Genomic DNA, 6,281 nt, shown 5'->3' with positions numbered 1-6,281 from the left:
GTTTTGGGCTAGAATTGTATCAACATGGTTCAGCTCCATGACTCCCTTAGTGTTGTGTCTCTCTGAAGCATAGTAGTACTCATTCTCAGCCACTGTCTCAATCACTTCAATGGCTTCTTCCACAGTCTTTTTCCTGTTCAATGAACCTCCTGATGAATGGTCTACAGCCTTCCTTGATTCATAAGAAAGTCCATCATAGAAAATATGCAATTGCACCCAGTCATGGAACATGTCTGGTGGGCATTTCCTTGTCAAATCCTTGAACCTCTCCCATGCCTCGTAGAGAGTTTCACCATCTTGTTGTCTAAAAGTCTGAACCTCAGATCGAAGCCTATTGACCTTTTGTGGGGGGTAGAAACGTGCCAGAAACTTGCTTTCCACCTCATCCCAGGTTGTTAGGCTCCCCCTTGGGAATGATTCCAGCCACTTAGCTGCCTTGTCCCTAAGTGAAAATGGGAACAAGAGCAGTTTATAGGCATCTTTGGTGGGCGAAATTGTGAACAATACTTTTTCACAACTCTCATAATCCCCGGTCATGAACCCCAAAAACTTGGTAGCTCAATACCATGGCATTACACAACTTCGCACAACTAACCAGCAAGTGCACTAGGTCGTCCAAGTAATAAACCTTACGTGAGTAAGGGTTGATCCCACGGAGATTGTTAGTATTGAAGCAAGCTATGGTCATCTTGTAAATCTTAGTCAGGCAAACTCAAATGTATATGGTGATGAACGAAAATAACATAAAAGATAAAGATAGTGATACTTATGTAATTCATTGGTAGGAACTTCAGATAAGCGTATGAAGATGCCTTCCCTTCCGTCTCTCTACTTTCCTACAGTCTTCATCCAATCCTTCTTACTCCTTTCCATGGCAAGCTCGTGTAGGGTCTCACTGTTGTCAGCAGCTACCTCCCATCCTCGCAGTGAAAGCTAATGCACACACTCTGTCACAGTGCTGCCAATCACCGGTGTGGTTCCCTCCCCTACTGGAATAGAATCCAGTGATTCTTTTGCGTCTGTCACTAACGCCCAGTAAGTTACAGGTTTGAAGCACGTCACAGTCATTCAGTCATTGAATCCTACTCAGAATACCACAGACAAGGTTAGACCTTCCGGTTTCTCTTGAATGCCGCCATCAGTTCTTGCCTATACCACGAAGACTCTGATCTCACGGAATGGTTGGCTCGTTTGTCAGGCGAGCACTCTGTTGTCAGGCGATCAACTATGCATCGTGCAATCAGGAATCCAAGAGATATTCACTAAGCCTCAAATGCTTGTAGAACAAGAGTGGTTGTCAGTCACTTTGTTCATGGGTGAGAATAGTGATGGGCGTCAATCATCACCTTCATCAAGTTGAAGAACAAGTGATATCTTGGAACAAGAACAAGAGGAATTGAATGGAAGAACAATAGTAATTGCATTAATACTCGAGGTACAGCAGAGCTCCACACCTTAATCTATGGTGTGTAGAAGCTCCACCGTTGAAAATACATAAGCATAAGGTCTAGGCATGGCCGAATGGCCAGCCTCCCAAAGAGGGTTCAATCATCAAAACATGATCAAAAGATCCAAAATACAATAGTAAAAGGTCCTACTTATAGAAAACTAGTAACCTAAGGTGTACAAAGATGAGTAAATGACATAAAAATCCACTTCCGGGCCCACTTGGTGTGTGCTTGGGCTGAGCAATGAAGCATTTTTCGTGTAGAGACTCTTCTTGGCGTTTAACTCCAGCTTTTATGCCAGTTTGGGCGTTTAACTCCCAATTAGGTGCCAGTTCCGGCGTTTAACGCTGGGAATTCTGAGGGTGACTTTGAACGCCGGTTTGGGCCATCAAATCTTGGGCAAAGTATGGAGTATCATATATTGCTGGAAAGCCCAGGATGTCTACTTTCCAACGCCGTTGAGAGCGCGCCAATTGGGCTTCTGTAGCTCCAGAAAATCCACTTCGAACGCAGGGAGGTCAGAATCCAACAGCATCTGCAGTCCTTTTCAGTCTCTGAATCAGATTTTTGCTCAGGTCCCTCAATTTCAGCCAGAAAATACCTGAAATCACAGAAAAACACACAAACTCATAGTAAGGTCCAGAAAAGTGAATTTTAACTAAAAACTAATAAAAATATACTAAAAACTAACTAAATCCTACTGAAAATATACTAAAAACAATGCCAAAAAGTATACAAATTATCCGCTCATCACAACACCAAACTTAAATTGTTGCTTGTCCCCAAGCAACTGAAAATCAAATAGGATAAAAAGAAGAGAATATACTATAGACTCCAAATTATCAATGAAACTAAGCTCCAAATTAGATGAGCGGGACTAGTAGCTTTTTGCCTCCGAACAGTTTTGGCATCTCACTCTATCCTTTGAAATTCAGAATGATTGGCTTCTTTAGGAACTCAGAATCCAGATAGTGTTATTGATTCTCCTAGTTAAGTATGATGATTCTTGAACACAGCTACTTTATGAGTCTTGGCCGTGGCCCAAAGCACTCTGTCTTCCAGTATTACCACCGGATACATACATGCCACAGACACATAATTGGGTGAACCTTTTCAGATTGTGACTCGGCTTTGCTAAAGTCCCCAATTAGAGGTGTCCAGGGTTCTTAAGCACACTCTTATTGCCTTGGATCACAACTTTATTTCTTTCTTTTTCTTTTTCTCCCCTTTTTTTTTTCGTTTTTCTCCTTCTCTCTTCTCTCTTTTTTTTTGTATTCACTGCTTTTTCTTGCTTCAAGAATCATTTTTATGATTTTTCAGATCCTCAGTAACATGTCTCCTTTTTCATCATTCTTTCAAGAGCCAACAATTTTAACATTCATGAACCACAAATTCAAAAGACATATGCACTGTTTAAGCATACATTCAGAAAACAAAAGTATTGCCACCACATCAAACTAATTAAGCTAGTTTTAAAGATGAATTCGAAATCCTGTACTTCTTGTTCTTTTGTGATAAAAACAGTTTTCATTTAAGAAAGGTGATGGATTCATATAACTTTTTGGCATAGACACTAAGACACTAATGATCACAAGACACAAACATGGATAAACATAAGCATAAAATTCGAAAAACAGAAGAATAAATAGCAAGGAAATCAAGGATCGGGTCCACCTTAGTGATGGCGGCTCTTTCTTGCTCTTGAAGATCCTATGGAGTGCTTGAGCTCCTCAATGTCTCTTCCTTGTCTTTGTTGCTCCTCCCTCATGATTCTTTGATCTTCTCTTAATCTCACTGAAAGGATGATGGAGTGTTCTTGATGCTCCACCCTTAGTTGTCCCATGTTGGAACTCAATTCTCCTAGGGAGGTGTTTAGTTGCTCCCAATAGTCTTGTGGAGGAAAGTGCATCCCTTGAGGTATCTCAGGGATCTCATGATGAGGGGGGTCTCTTGTTTGCTCCATCTTTTTTTTCTTAGTGATGGGCTTGAGGTCATGCCTTCTCAGTTGAACCGGCTTTGGATGCCATAAATGGTTATGGAAAAGCAAAAAGCAATGCTTTTACCACACCAAACTTAAAAGGTTTGCTCGTCCTCGAGCAAAAGTAGAAAGAAGAGAGTAGAAGTAGAAGGAATGAGGAAGAAGGGAATGGCTTTGTGTTCGGCCAAAGAGAAGGGGAGAAGTGGTGTTTAGGTTGTGTGAAGATGAAGGGGTGAAGAAGGGTTTATATATGGGTGTTGAGGTGATTGGTGAATGGGTGAAGAAGAGAGAGGGTGGTGGGGTTGGTGGGGATCCTGTGGGGTCCATAGATCCTTAGGTGTCAAGGAAAAGTCATCCCTGCACCAAATGGCACTCAAAAACACGTTTTGAGCTAATTCTGGCGTTAAACGCCGGGCTGGTGCCCCTTTCTGGCGTTTAACGCCAGGTTCTTGCCCCTTCCTGGTGTTTAACGCCAGTCTGGTGCCCTTTTCTGGCGTTAAACGCCCAGAATGGTGCCAGACTGGGCGTTAAACGCCCAACTGCTAGCCTCACTGGCGTTTAAACGCCAGTGAGTTCTTCCTCCAGGGTGTGCTGTTTTTCTTCCTATTTTTCATTTTGTTTTTGCTTTTTTCATGGATTTTGTGACTTCTTATGATCATCAACCTACAAAAAAAGATAAAATAACAAAAGAAAATAATTAATTATAAAACATTGGGTTGCCTCCCAACAAGCGCTTCTTTATTGTCATTAGCTTGACAGAGGACTCTCATGGAGCCTCAGAAATGCTCAGAACCGTGTTGGAACCTCCCAACACCAAACTTAGAGTAAAGAATGTGGGGGTTCAACACCAAACTTAGAGTTTGGTTGTGGCCTCCCAACACCAAACTTAGAGTTTGATTGTGGGGGCTCTGTTTGGCTCTGTTTTGAGAGAAGCCCTACATGCTTCCTCTCCATGATGACAGAGGTATATCCTTGGGCCTTAAACACCAAGGATTCTTCATTCACTTGAATGATCAACTCTCCTCTATCAACATCAATCACAGCCTTTGCTGTGGCTAGGAAGGGTCTGCCAAGGATGATGGATTCATCCATGCATTTCCCAGTCTCTAGGACTATGAAATCAGTAGGGATGTAATGGTCTTCAATCTTCACCAAAACATCCTCTACAAGTCCATAAGCTTGTTTTCTTGAGTTGTCTGCCATCTCTAGTGAGATTTTTGCAGCTTGTACCTCATAGATCCCTAACTTCTCCATTACAGAGAAGGGCATGAGGTTTACACTTGACCCTAAGTCACACAAGGCCTTTTTGAAGGTCATGGTGCCTATGGTACAAGGTATAGAAAACTTCCCAGGATCTTGCCTCTTTTGAGGTAGTTTCTGCCTAGACAAGTCATTCAGTTCTTTGGTGAGCAAAGGGGATTCATCCTCCCAAGTCTCATTTCCAAATAACTTGTCATTTAGCTTCATGATTGCTCCAAGGTATTTAGCAACTTGTTCTTCAGTGACATACTCATCCTCTTCAGAGGAAGAATACTCATCAGAGCTCATGAATGGCAGGAGTAAGTCCAATGGAATCTCTATGGTCTCAGTTTGAGCCTCAGATTCCCAAGGTTCCTCATTGGGGAACTCATTGGAGGTCAGTGGACGTCCAGTGAGGTCTTCCTCAGTGGCGTTCACTGCCTCTTCTTCCTCCCAGAATTCAGCCATGTTAATGGCTTTGCACTCTCCTTTTGGATTTTCTTCTGTATTGCTTGGAAGAGTACTTGGAGGGAGTTCAGTAATTTTCTTGCTCAGCTGACCCACTTGTCCTTCCAGATTCCTAATGGAAGATCTAGTTTCAGTCATGAAACTTTGAGTGGTTTTGATTAGATCAGAGACCATGGTTGCCAAGTCAGAATTATTCTGCTTGGAACTCTCTGTCTGTTGCTGAGAAGATGATGGAAAAGGCTTGCTATTGCTAAACCTGTTTCTTCCACCATTATTGTTATTGAAACCTTGTTGGGGTCTCTGTTGATCCTTCCATGAAAGATTTGGATGATTCCTCCATGAAGGATTGTAGGCGTTTCCATAGGGTTCTCCCATGTAATTCACCTCTTCTATTGAAGGGTTCTCAGGATCATAAGCTTCTTCCTCAGATGAAGCTTCCTTAGTACTGCTTGGTGCATTTTGCATCCCAGACAGACTTTGAGAAATCATATTGACTTGTTGAGTCAATATTTTATTCTGAGCCAATATGGCATTCAGAGTGTCAATCTCAAGAACTCCTTTCTTCTGACTAGTCCCATTGTTCACAGGATTTCTTTCAGAAGTGTACATGAATTGGTTATTTGCAACCATTTCAATCAGTTCTTGAGCTTCAGTAGGCGTCTTCTTCAGATGAAGAGATCCTCCAGAAGAGCTATCCAAGGACATCTTGGACAGTTCAGAGAGACCATCATAGAAAATACCTATGATGCTCCATTCAGAAAGCATATCAGTGGGACACTTTCTGATCAATTGTTTGTATCTTTCCCAAGCTTCATAGAGGGATTCTCCTTCCTTCTGTCTGAAGGTTTGGACTTCCACTCTAAGCTTACTCAATTTTTGAGGTGGAAAGAACTTTGCCAAGAAGGCATTGACTAGCTTTTCCCAAGAGTCCAGGCTTTCTTTAGGTTGAGAGTCCAACCATGTTCTAGCTCTGTCTCTTACAGCAAAAGGGAATAGCATCAGTCTGTAGACCTCAGGGTCAACCCCATTAGTCTTGACTGTGTCACAGATTTGCAAGAACTCAGCTAAAAACTGATGAGGATCTTCTAGTGGAAGTCCATGGAACTTGCAATTCTGTTGCATTAGAGAAACTAATTGAGGCTTAAGCT

General features: G+C 42.1%; 2 non-coding genes across 2 annotated transcripts; both read left to right on the top strand.

Annotated features, from left to right (window-relative positions):
- The first annotated feature begins 229 nt into the window (after positions 1-229).
- LOC112793905 (small nucleolar RNA R71) lies at positions 230-333 on the top strand. Its single transcript, XR_003198592.1, has one exon. It is a non-coding gene; the product is annotated as a small nucleolar RNA R71 (small nucleolar RNA).
- Positions 334-5,892: 5,559 nt separating this feature from the next.
- On the top strand, positions 5,893-6,000 carry LOC112793476 (small nucleolar RNA R71). The gene has a single exon (XR_003198164.1). It is a non-coding gene; the product is annotated as a small nucleolar RNA R71 (small nucleolar RNA).
- The last annotated feature ends 281 nt before the right edge of the window (positions 6,001-6,281 follow it).

This window comes from Arachis hypogaea, chromosome 3 (genome assembly GCF_003086295.3).
Source record: "Arachis hypogaea cultivar Tifrunner chromosome 3, arahy.Tifrunner.gnm2.J5K5, whole genome shotgun sequence".
Classification (NCBI taxonomy): domain Eukaryota; kingdom Viridiplantae; phylum Streptophyta; class Magnoliopsida; order Fabales; family Fabaceae; genus Arachis; species Arachis hypogaea.
This window is presented reverse-complemented; position numbering and strand designations above follow the sequence as displayed.